At 48.0% G+C, this 12,710-nt stretch overlaps 1 protein-coding gene across 2 annotated transcripts in view; it reads left to right on the top strand.

Annotated features, from left to right (window-relative positions):
• Positions 1–322: 322 nt before the first annotated feature.
• BACH2 (BTB domain and CNC homolog 2) overlaps positions 323–12,710 on the top strand; it is a 190,039-nt gene continuing 177,651 nt past the window's right edge. For both annotated transcript variants that reach the window (XM_084514370.1, XM_084514368.1), the window contains exon 1: positions 323–592. The gene's annotated coding sequence lies outside the window, so the exon portion shown is untranslated. The remainder of the gene's footprint in view (positions 593–12,710) is intronic.

Below are 12,710 nucleotides of genomic sequence, written 5' to 3'. Positions count from 1 at the left end.
TTCATCCTCCTCCTCCTCCTCCTCACCGACAGCCTCCGCGCTGCCGCCGGTGCCGCTCCGGCAGCCGCTGCTGCTGCCGCCGCCGCCGCCGCTGCTGCTCCCCCCCTCCCCTCCCGCCCCGTTCCCTGCTGCCTCCCTCCCTCCCTCCCCTCCCTCTCCTTCCCCTTCCCTCCCTCCCCCCCCCCCCCTTTTTATTTTTCTCCGCACGGCTCCGCGAGCAGCTGGTTCAAAGCAATCGCCATGTGATGAGCGCCTGGCTCGGGGATTTTTTTTTTTTTTTTTTTGCTCCCCCCTCCTTTATTTTATTTTATATATATATATATTTTTTTTTTTGGGGGGGGTGGGAGGGAGGGAGGGGGGGGGTTAGGCTGTAGCTCGGTGAGCGCACGGCAATATTAACCACAATCCCCGAAACGACAACAACAACAGCTGCAACAAACCCCCCCCTCCTTCCCCAACCCGCCCCCCCAGCCACGACAGCCCCCTCTTTTCCTAAAATCCCCCTCCCCCTTTTCCTAAAATCCTCCTCCCCCCAAAATCACAAACCCGGCTGCAGCGAGCGGGGACCCCCCGAAAGTTGCGCGGAGGCGAGGTGAGTGCGCCCGTCCCCGCCTGAAGGGAAAGGGGGGGGGGAGGAAAGGGAGGAGGGGGTAAATTTGGGGGCAGGCTGCAAAAAAGGGGAGCAGGGGGGGCTGTGCGTGTGCCCCCCCCTTGGCTCTTCCTCCCCCCTTGCTCCTGGGGGGCTGCGGGGTGGGGAGCGCTGGGGTGGGGGAGAGGGGAAGGCGCGTTGCGTAACGGGCGGTACATGAGCGTGTGTGTGTGTGATCTGTGGGTATAGAAGTGCCTGGGTATGTACAGATGTGTGTGGGTACGTATATACACCTGTGGGTACCCGTGGGTGTCTATATGTGCGGGACACCCAGCCCCGTGGCTCCCTCCACCTGCAGCATGGGGCACACGCGGAGCTGGGAGCGTGCCCCCCTCCCCCTTTTCCCCTTTTATTTTTTATTTTTTTTATAGGTTCAGGGAGAGAGATGTGAACTCCGCTAGCAGTTTCTTGGATCATTAAAGGCGTAGCGTGTAGGCAAGGCGGCGAGCTGCGAAGACGCTGGCTGTCGTGAGCGAGGCTAAGTGTGAAATCATGCCTTGCCTTTTGTGGAGCAGGCTATTTTTGTAAGGCGGCGGGTGCCGGGCTTCAGGCGCCGCCGGATCGCTCTGCCCTTGCTGCCGGAGCTCCGGAGTAAAGCCGCGTCTCTCCTCCTCCCAGGTGGCGATAAGAAACGTGGGGCAGGAGCCACATCGTATTAGAATTGCACTTCGGGATGTCGGGAAGGGTTGCGAAACTGCAGTGCTGCTGCCGTTGGCTCTAGTTGAAGATGTGTCGGTGTTTTCACGGCGAAATCCCGTTTTGCTGAGACTTTGGGACTGCCGCTGCACTCGTGCGTGTTTTCATCCGGCGTTCGAAGCCTGGAGTGAGGGATTTTTTATGGGCTGAGGTTCTGCCATCGCGGTGGCATGCTCGGCAGCTGGGAGAGGGTGGTGGTGCTCAGGGATGGGGACTGCTCCAGGTACGCGAGTGCTGGAGTTTGAGGTGATTGTGATGGACGTGGTGGCTAGAGTGAAATGATAAGGTTGTGTGTTCAGCTGCTGTCCGCGGGGCTGTCGTGGCAACAGCCTTAAAGCAGTGCAGTATGAGCTTTGACATCTGACAGACAGAAATAAAATTCCCCCTCTGACACCCTCATGTACCCGCCTGGGGTCCGGGTGCTGGAGTGGGGAAGGGGACCGGTGCTGAGCCCCCTCATTTTTGGCTGTCCGGCTTTGGAGGCTGTTGGGAAGGCGCTCTGAGGTGAGCGGTGGAAGGAAAGCTGCGGGAGGACCAGCTGGAAGGACTGAAAATCGGGATCGCGGGTCTGGTTTTCCCGCAAGCGGGCGTTCTCAAAGAGAGGGCAGCCGTCGGGGTGGATGGTTGGAGCTGCCAGGCAGAAAGGCTGCACGGCGGGCGATGCTGGGCAGCGATGCTGTGCAGCTGGTGCTCAGACAGCCGCCTTTCGTGGAAACTTTCACGGTGGGGAGGGTCAGGTGGGAGAGGTGCAGGCAGCAGATGCACGAGTGATGCACGCGTGCTGACGGATCCCAACGGGTCCATCAGCAGGTACCTCACGTCAGGATGGGAGTGTTGGGACAGGTATTGGCAGTCCTTTCTGGCCCGGAGGCACATCTGGAACATCTGTTGGCTTTAATGCCATGCAGGCTTGCAGGATGATGCGCTGGCGATGTGGGTGGGACGCCCTCCTCTCCTCCCTGCTTTGCTTTTGGGAGGTCGTTTTGCAGGATGAGGATCGGCAGCTCTCCCTCCTGAGCTGGGCACGAAGCGGGGCTAGAGGTAGCACATGGGTGGCCAGCTCGGAGTGACAGCCCCAGCCCCAAGCAATAGGTGCTGACTGCAGGCTCCCTGCGTGAGGAAGTTCTGGTAAGTCTTCGGCATCAAAGAAGGCATTGGAGACTCATCGGAATTGATGAATTTAACAAAATCCCCATGCCATCTAGGAATCTGGTGTATTGCTTTCTGTGTGCGTGCAATTAGCGACAAGGAGAGCTGAAAATAAAACTCCACGTGGATGGTGTGTATTGCAGAGTATGTGACGGAGGTTGCTCGCTCTGGTGTATTCTAAAACTTTCATTGTGTGATTTTTTTTCTGTTGTGAAGTGCAGAAGCTGTCTTACTTAGCAAGGCTGCAGTCTGATTGCCTGTTATTTTCCTGAAGGTATTCTCTAAAAATAATTGCCAGCCGTGGGGGGAAAAATAAAAATCAACAATCGCGTCTTTTTCATGGGAATTCTTGAAAGGTGTTTCCTCATCGTGCACCTCGATGTCCTTTTTGGACAGGACTTTACACACACTTAAATTAAATAAAAGAGACTTCTTAGAGTGTAGCTAATGAATGTCTGTGGCACGAAGCTGAAAAAAGATGTGTAACCAGCATATGCAAAGGAATAATGTGGGTGCTAATGGCATTTCTGTGTAACAGGCAATATATTGGTGTAAGCTGAGTAGCATTTATTGCGTGACTTGTGAACAGCCCCTTGCAATCTCAGTTTTGTTCGCATGAGCACAGGATCTATACTCAAATGAAACCCGATGTGCTTTTTTACTCCAAAGCTGAATGGCTTCTTAGTTTACAAGTGGCATAAACATACCTGCAGTGTTCAGCAAACCTGACTTAGGTTTGAAGGCATGCACACTGCCCATCTTTCACCTCTAGGTCTGAATTTCCATCTCTGCTTGTTTTGGGGTGTGATGGCTCTTTATTAGTGGTTTCTGGGAGGAAGCATGTTGGGAGAAATACACCAGTCGTTCCATTAATGTGTTGAAGGAGATCTGAATTCAAGCTGAAATCTCAGCTGTCAGTCCAGGTTACTCCTGCTGCTTTCAGGGCTCCTCCTGACTACAAACACTTTAAGGGAACGTGGAGCAGAGCCTTTGTAGTGTCTGTCATTGTCCTTCTTTACTGACATTTGAAGAGGCTCCTAAATGGTTTTGTTGTAGTGACTGAATGGACAGTAGATTTCCACCCCCAATAATTTCCAAAGGTTTTCCAGAATAGCACTCAAAATGCTTACTCGGCTCTTTACAAAAAAAAATGGTCATCGTTTCTTTAAATTCAGCCAAAAGACATTAACCTTGGCAGCTGCCTGAATATTACGCATTCATTTGAAGCTCGCATCAAGAAGATGTAAAATGTATGAATACAGCCAGCTGAGTTGCAATGTGTTCATTTTGCTTTATAGTTAGGCAGAAACATCTTTGTAGTGTATTGAAAAGAGTGCTACTTACTGTGCCTCTGCTGGGCTATGAATTATAATTTTAAAGCAGGCAGGCAGTGGAATGCATACAAATTTCTTTGTGGCCGCTGATGGACTCGAAGCTCCCGAGTTACCAAAAGTAATAATATTGATCAAAGAACAACCGCGTGTCCAGAACAGGTAAATAAAAAGGATCAAGGTAATAAGTTCTGGAAAACCTTTGTGCTGTGAGTTTACATGCATGGCAGAACTTCCACTCGGCAAAAATCGGGCTTGGAAGCTGCTCACATTGATTGTCGTGTGAGGAGAGACAGAGGCAGCCTGAAGAAGACCCGCTGTGCTGTCCTGGGGTCTCAGCTGATGATGTTAAGGGGATGGGGAGGGAGATGGTGGCAAGAGTCACCAGGACCCGAGGAGCGCTTTTCTTGGTCACCTTTCACAGGGAAAGGGTCAGCTCCGAGGTTTGCTTCCAGAATTAGCCTAAAGCTTGAATGATAACCTTCCCTGCTGTTACGTCAACAGAAAAGATGCTCGAGGAGCTGGCGGGGACAGAAGAACTTGGGAATTTGCCCGTTTGCCCCTCGTGGGAGTTAAAACAGGAGCTGGAAGCTTGCTTTTTGGTCCCGAGGTTTGGAAACATGCAGACAGGCTGGGATGGGCGGGTGGGTTTTTGTGCATGGGTTCAGGAGTCTCCCCTCTCAGAAGAACAGGAGCTGTTTGCTGCCTGTCACCGTGCACTTCTTCCAGGCTGTAGGGCAGCAATTTTCCTTTCTGAAAAGAGACGAAGCAGTTATGTCTATTTAAATAAAAGCAGCTAAAGCAAAATGACCCCTGAGACTTCATCACTGCTACTTATTATAGCTGATACCATTGCGTGTTGTTGTTTTTTTTCCCCTCCTTCATTAGTGATCGCTTCAAAATTTAAGCCTGGACTAGGAAAACAGGAACTGTAAGTGTGGAGGTGTTCCTTTGCCCCGATTTGCATGCAGCCTGTTTTTTATTTAGTGGGTAGGTGTGCTCAGTGTATGTGAGAGCAATTCAACATGTCAGCAGTTTCCTACGAGCTGCTCTTGCTGACTCACGTGTCTGGTGCAGCTTGGCGCTCCCCTCGCTGTAAACTATCCACAATAGGAGGCGCGGGCATGCAGGATGTCAGCGCCGATCCGTTGTTCAGAGGTTATTTTCAGTTCTCTGGTCACTGCTTTTGCTGTGGTTTCTTCCCCATAACACCAAAGCACACCGGCAGTCAGGCAGACTGCTGGTTTGCTGGGTGCACGCCGTGGGGTGGAAACACGTTGCGCCTCTGCGGAGGTTGCTCTTGAAGCCTGTCTGGGTGCTATGTGCGGTCAGCAGGACCGAACCTCTGGGTTTTGTTTCTTTCTTGGGGGAATGGGACATCTGATCTACCAAAAATAAAAAAAAAAAAAAAATCCCCTGCAACATTGTTCCCAGTTTGGATACATTGGATACAGCAAGTCCTGTACGCAAGTAGTATTCTCCCTTGGGATTTACTAGCCATGCAGTCTCCTGCCCTCCACCCCTTTTTGCAGCAGAAATCTTCTTTAAATCCAGCAAAGAATTCTGATTAGACTTTAGAAACCTGATGTTAGCTGTCTGTAATTTGCAGAATTTTGCCGTGTCTTATAGTCTAGCGCGTACCCCGTGCAGCAGTAACCCTGGCCCCTAGCATGAAAGGATTCCTTCATTTGCATGGAGATGAAAACTTGCACTCTTGTACAACTGTTTCTTTATTTACAGACTCTGTTCCGATTACTCATAAGGATCCGAAAACGATAGCTTCTGCTGACTGAGGATTTTTAACTGATCTTCTTGTTGTGCTTTTTTTTTTTTTTCCTTCCCTCCTTTCTTTTCCTTTCTCAGTCTTATCACAAAAGCCCTTACAGAAGCGGAGCGAATTATCCTCCTGCAGTTCTGGATTTACTGAGTTTAAATCCTCAGTCATCGTTTGTGTTTTTCTTTTTTTTTTTTTTTTTTAAGCAGGGCAAAATATAAGTGACTCTAAAAGTGTGATAAACAAAATCAGCTGGTACTAAGCAGCCTTTAATAGCAAAAAGGTGAGTTCTTGTCACTTGTTTTGTTTTTAGTCAACTGCTTTGACCAGTAATGAATAGAAAACCGCATTGAGAGCTTTTGTATCACATGAAGAAAATGGGTGTTCTTGGTTTCCGCCAATACAAATGACTCATCAGAATCAGTAGGGTTTCTACTTCTAATAATAAAAGTGTGGAAGACCTTTAAAACGTGTGGTTTTGGCCCCTGCTCTTAGTGAAAGGTTGGAAAATATTACCTCAAGCTTTTTTTAAAATAAAAAAAAATTATGGAAGCTTTAATGATTTGCTGCACCACAGAAAGTGATCTCGTCCCCTCCAAAAAAACAAAACCCAAAAAACTAGCCGTACCACTGATTACGATGCAAAAATCTTCCCCTCTCCTGTCTCAGTGCTCTGCCTTCCACTGCGGTCGGTACTGCTGACATTTAGCCTCAATGTCAGAGATGTGCATCTGGATAATATGATCTGTTCTTGTTGAGAGTGGCGCAGGCTTGGCACGGTACCTCGTCCTGCCGAGCTGTTGGTCTCCAACTCTGTCCCACCCTGAAGAAGAGAGGATGGTAATACTGCTGGGTGACCCACGTTGCTGGTTAAACTGGGGTCACAGCATCTGGAGGGGAAGGTAAATAGAAAATAAGAGTTGGAGGATCAACAGTAACCTGCAGGATGCGTGTGTGTCATTATCAAGGAGGAAATGCACATCTTCCAGTACTGAAACTGATACTGAAAAAAAGGCGAATCAGAAAGTGATCTATTAAATTCTTTTTTTTTTTTTCCCCCCAAGTGATAGTTTTCATATGTGCTGGCATCCTTTTAGCTGTTTACCTGGAAGGCTGAAATCTTTTATGCTGCCTGTCCAGTGCAACAAAGCAACCCCCTGCTGCACGTTGCAGTTTGTTTGAAACTGGAGCTCGTAGAATGGCAGGTCAGTTTGTTCTCATACAAGGAGAGCGTGCCCTCCCTGCTGCTACGCTATATTAAATTTTAATTCTTTTATGCAAGGTATTCTACTTCTAGTTGTAGTCCGGTCACTGTGTTCTGACCTGCTGCATTAATTTATAGTGATGCTGCCTGCTTTCAAGTCATCTGCGTTGTTGCAAGATTTACAGATTGTGAGGGAGAGCTCACCTCTTCTTCCATATTAGTGAGAATTCCTGCATTTGTGAAACCTCTGTGTTTACTTTGTCTTCTGGTGCAATATTTATACTAGTAAGTTATTCCTTAAAAGGATGGGATGGTTCTTCATTTCTCACTCTATTTGAAAAGCAGGGCAAGCTTTTTAAAAAAAAATCCATGCTGGGGCAGATCCTCAGGAAATCTAGAGCTACCCCAGCTCTCACAGCATTGGCGGGCAGCTTTTACTACTTAATGTTTAAATACATTTATATACTTAACCTGGTTTTTGCTGAAATGCCTTGGGTATGGTTGTTAGTTTCTTGTATAACCGGGGCTGAGATGGAGAATCTTTGGCTGCTTCTTACTGGGAAAAGCACACTAAAAATAGAGGTGCAGAAGCCTGTGGAAATATAACTTTGAAACATGTGAAAATCCAGTTGTTTGTTACATGGCAACAATAAGAGAGAGATTTTACTATTTTCAGATCAGTATAGAAGAAAAGGCCAACTTCCAACTTAAGGAGTTTATTTATGGACAGCTCTTACTGAAGTTCCCAGAATAATATTCTGTTAGGAGTGCAAAATACAGTGTCGGTGGTTATTCAGAGTTCAAAAGGACATTGATTTGGTGAACTGCTTTCAGAATATCTTCAGAAAACCTTGCCATCAGACGTGTTATGAGGGTAGGGTTGTGGTGAATGAATAGCCCGTTTAAATCACATCCATGTTCTCTACTTGGCTGACTTGGAAATGGGAACTGCATCTGAAATCAGTGATGGCTGGACCTGCAAAGGGGGGCAGACGCTGCCACTACCTGTATTTTGCAGCTGTGATTGTGCTCTGCATCATCTCCTCTCCTTGTGCTCAGCCTGCCTCCTACCTCGTCCTACAGTGGGTCAGCTAAATTAAGAGCTAAATTGGCAGAAGATTATTCATTTTGTGCATAGAATTAGTTTTCTGCTGGTTGAATTTACTGCAGGGTCTGGCAGGGACATGGGGAAGGGAGGGAGTGGGACAGTTCCAAAAGAAACCCAAATCTGTTCAGCGGTCCTAGGGCTGCAGCAGAGTGCGACAAGCATCACAGTGTCATGTCCTGTCTCCTGAAGGTCACTGCTGTCGTGTTTTCGCAGTGTGGTGGTACTGCAGGAAACTGTGAGCCGCCTGTTCCCCATCTACCCTGCAGCTTGGTGGCAAGGGCTTGCTGCCAGGGCATGAGAGGCTTGGGTTCAGGCTCGGGCTGTTTAATTTTGGCTTTGCAACAGACAATTGCAAAGAATGTTAGATGAAAACAAAACTCAAGCAAGCCTTCCTCTCCCTTCTACGTTAACAAAATGCAAAAGTGTATCACCTTTCACAAATACACACCTGACTTGTAACTGCTCCCTGATTCTGGTCCCTCCTGGCCTGATGTGGCCTGGTCGTGTCACCTGTCTGTGACAAGCTCTTGGGAATTCAGATTTTAAACTCAGGAGGTGAGAGGGGGCCTGATGGCCGTGGAGATAGTTTGTTGGACCAAGTGGTTGCAACCCGTCCCGAGCCCAGCTCCCTCAGGTCTCCCTAAAACCTTTCTACCACTGTGGGCACGATGGCAAGCGTGTGCCCTTGGAGGCATTGAGGAAGGGGTCCAAGAGATGATCAAAGCATCCCTGGTTGGTTTCTGGTCACTCAGGTGAAGGAGGGAGTCAAACCCCATCCTTCATGGTGAGAGGGTGCAGTCAGCAGCTGGGTAAGGCCTGGGGAGCAGGGCAGCGGCCTTTGGAGAGCAACGATCAGCCTGGCTCTGCTCAAACCACTATATGTGGCCTTGGCCGTCGGTCGGCTGCCATCCCTGTGTCCTTGAACAAAAGCAATGGTGGTTGTTTGAAAATCTGGGTGCTGCCTGTGAGCATTAGGTTAATGTACTCTTGAGAGCTCCACGAGCAAAACTGCAAGTGCGTGCAGACCTTGGGGCAGGTCCTGCTCTCGAACTGCAAAACATAAATTGTGTTTCAGCTCAGCTGCAGGCATCTGAGGTACACATTGAGCCTGTAACCCAACAAGTGCTTCTGGCTCCACCTGGGGGTTCAACTTCACTCCCAAGCCCCTCTGATTCCCACAGGTGTTCCTACACGTGGTGCTCCGTGCCTCGTGCGGAAACCCCGGTGAGCTGACAGCACGAAGCAGTGGTGGGAGATGTCAGTGAGCTCACCTGAGTGTAAAACTGGTGATAAATGATAAAATTGTTACGCAGTTTGTCATAGCTGGAAGTTCACAGGCGGTGCAAATATAAGCACTCGGCAAGGAAATTTTTTGTTTGTCTTTTTCCCCTTCTTGTTCCTCTTCATTTGTCTTATTATTAGGCTAAAAGTAGAGTCGGTGATTCATTCAGTAATCTGTTTCTTGGACAGTTAGTCATCTGCCAATTTGTGTTAACTTTCCACTTTGTTCATAAAGTGAGTAATGCTTAATGCACTAACCACCAAATTCCAAGCTTAAAAAGCTGTGAACATCATTCAAATCATCTCCAAACTTTCTCTTTAACATTTTTTTTCTTTTTACTATTCTGTAAGATCAAAGCAAGGAAGACCTGGCGTGCTGTGTGGTGTAGCTACAGCCTAATTTTTGTGTCTAGCCCTGCTTGTTAAAGTAAAACTGAAGCTTGCAAATGTACTGGGCCAGTTTTCTGTTGTACACCAGCCTGTGTATGACATGTGTTTCTTAATCAGTGTTTTTCTTCTTGTTTTCCTTTGCAGCTCCTACTTTCAGCAGATAAATAATGCCTCTGTATTTCCCTCCTCCACTGACTGCCCCGACTCTCTTAATTTATGTTGTTCACTACCTCAACAAACTGTGATGCTATCAAGGCTAATTTAGTGACAGTAGCTTGGTCTTGCAAGGAAGACTGGGACTGGTATTAGCTGGCTGCTGCAAATATTTCTGTTGCTTTTCATCTTCCTTTTTTGTGTGGAGAAAAATGATGGTGCTGTTGAAATGTTAACTATACAGAACTCGAAGCTATAAAGCCTTCCTATAGAGATCGGGTAGATATTTTGATCTCAAGGTGATGTCAGTCATTTCTGAAGATGAACACAGTACTTGTTTGAATCACTTGCAGAATTTAACTATTTTTTTTTCTCTTTCTCATGGAAACTGGAGTAGTGTAAAGAGTAACAAGGTCAGTAACGTCACAGGAGAACTTTATAGGAACAAAGTCTTTACAGTCTGCTCTAAAATAACATGAAAGGTCCTGCTGCAGCGCTTAGCAGCAGAAGGATTCAAAGCGAAGGAGACTTTCATCCCGCGGGGGAGCGGCGTGAGCTGGGGGTGGTAAACACTGATACCAGAGGTGCTTTGCCTGGCCAGACACTTCCTTTGTTTCTTTTGCAGACACCTATTTATTCCCCACCCAACTTCACTCCATTTCTGGCAGTGATGTCATCCCTCTGTGTGACATCTTCATACCCCTCAATAATCACTGGGTGGTGCAGCCCTTTGGTGTGATGTCCCCGCTTTTTGACGATGCAGTCCTGTAAGGAGAGGATGCAGAAGCAGGCAGGTGGTAAGGAGAGGATGCAGAAGCAGGTGGTAAGGAGCAGCCTTTCTTTGCAGGCTCTGGTGAGCCCTTGCCACCTTCTGTCTTGGGATGGTGGTGTCACAGCAGAAATACGTTGTGCTCTGTTGCTGCTGCCGCAGTAAGCAGAAAACAGATTTGGTCTCGAGGGAAAGGTAGGGAAAGATGCATTTCTTCGCTTCTAGACTCAAATTCCAGCTTGTGTAAACACCTGAAACATCCGGATACCCACCTTCACTTGCAGCATGAAGGATCACAGCTTTTGGAAAATTTCCTTTCCGTCTGACATTGCGCACCAGCGAGTTTGAGTAGCTTGGTTAAGCTTTGGGCAAACAGCCATTTTGGGGGTGCTTATTTGAACACCAGCCGTGGAGACCCTGCCCGTCCTGATTACCTGCAGATTTTCCAGCAGTGGTGGTGGTGGTTAATGCACTTGTCTCTCTAGACTGATTGCAAGTATCATGTTTCAAAAGTAACTCGTTTCTGGTTCAGGCTTGTTTTCAGCTTTGGAGCTTTACTTTTCAGGGCTGATGCTGGGCTAGAATTTGGATCTTTCTTGACTGTTCCTGCTTCCCTATGACCTGTGTTTGTTGGAAAGGCATACAGGAGCCAACCTGCATGAGTGCCTTATTTCAGACAAAAAATGGGATGGGATTGCATATGGAGGGACCCAAAAGCTGTACCAGAACTGCCCAAGAATCCCTGTAGGATGAGAAATTAATGAAATTGCTGGCAGCTGTGCTTCAGCCCATGCAGAGGGCGGAGCAGGGAGGGAAGGGAGCTGCAGTGGGTGCTCTGTTGCTAAATCCCACACCAGCCTTGCTTTTAGGTTTCTGATTTGAACCTTCAGGGCATTACTCAGAAACTCGTCTTTGCTATTTTGGGGTGGGGGACATGAACAAAGGCTGATGTCTGTGCTGCATCTATCAGTTTGATTCAGCATGGTCTGTGTGTGACTCAGGTGATGGTTGATTCACCACCATCATTAGCTTTTTTTTTTTTTTTTTCCTCATTAAGGCGGTAATTTGTAATTTTGAGAAGTTTGTGTCATTTCATTGGATTATGAACCAGAGCACAATAAAACGGCGCCTTTGTTTCCAGTCCTTTCCTTGTGAGCCTCAGTGGTTCTTGCTGGGTTAGGGAATAGAAATGGGGGTGTGAGACACTTTTTGCGGGAGCATACAGTGCTTTGAGGATTGCTTTATTTCCATCTCCAGCACTGCTGCTCTCAGGTCACCCAGAGGTGGCAGGGTGGCTGTGTGGCTTACAGCACGGGTATGTGCTTGGTCAAGAGGCTGTGGGGTAAGCTGGTGGTGACCAAGCACCTAAGATCTTGCATTTGTTGAAACTCAAAATACCAAGGTAAGGGCAGTGACTGAGCGGCGGCTGTTGTAAGGCTGAAATCATACTCAACGCGTTCTCCTGGAGGAAGAAAAATACATTCTCTCCACCCCCTACCTTCCATTTGCTCCCACACCCTGAAATTTGGGACATTCATTCCTGTGAGGATGAGTACATCAGCATCCTCCTCCCGAGGCGATTGAGCAGGGGCAGCCTTGCGAGGGCTCTCCCCTGTATTTATAGAGCAGGTGTCTCCCTCGCTGGCTTGCTCTGCAGGTGCACTCCCTGTTCAGTTGAAGAAACCACGAGTTGAAGCGAGGCAGTTTACAAATAGCTTTTCAGTGTTTGTTTTTATTTTTAACTCTTTCCCCACCCACAGGCCCCTCCCCCTTGAAGCAGCTCAGGGAGGGGAAAATCGTTGTTGCAGAAGATGCAAATCAGGCAAATAGTTTCCAGAGGACCCTCAGAAAGTTGCCTGCAGTGTGACAGTGGTGATCCCTTGCCTGAGCTCCAGCAAATAAATGTTCCCTGCAACTTTTTTTTTTTTTTTTTTTTTAATAATTTGGGATTTATCGCAATTATGTTGTCCATGGCTGCTGTTTTTGGAGGGTTTATCTGTTTATTAAGGGCTGATGCAGACAGTGACGTACCCAAAGGCTGTAGAGGCGAGGTGTCCTCCTGATGTCCGAGGAGAGCACCTGTACCAGGTCCAGCTGCTGGCAACCCCCCTGGTGGGCACCTCTAACCCTCGATGTATGCTCTTTTCCCCAGGGCTTAGTTTATTGCAGAGAAGTTATCTCAGCCGTACTGTGCCATCTGAGCACG

The sequence above is a fragment of the Aythya ferina genome (assembly GCF_964211825.1).
Source record: "Aythya ferina genome assembly, chromosome: 3".
Lineage (NCBI taxonomy): Eukaryota > Metazoa > Chordata > Aves > Anseriformes > Anatidae > Aythya > Aythya ferina.
The sequence above is the reverse complement of the archived record's forward strand: the minus strand, read 5'-3'. Positions and strand labels throughout refer to the sequence as shown.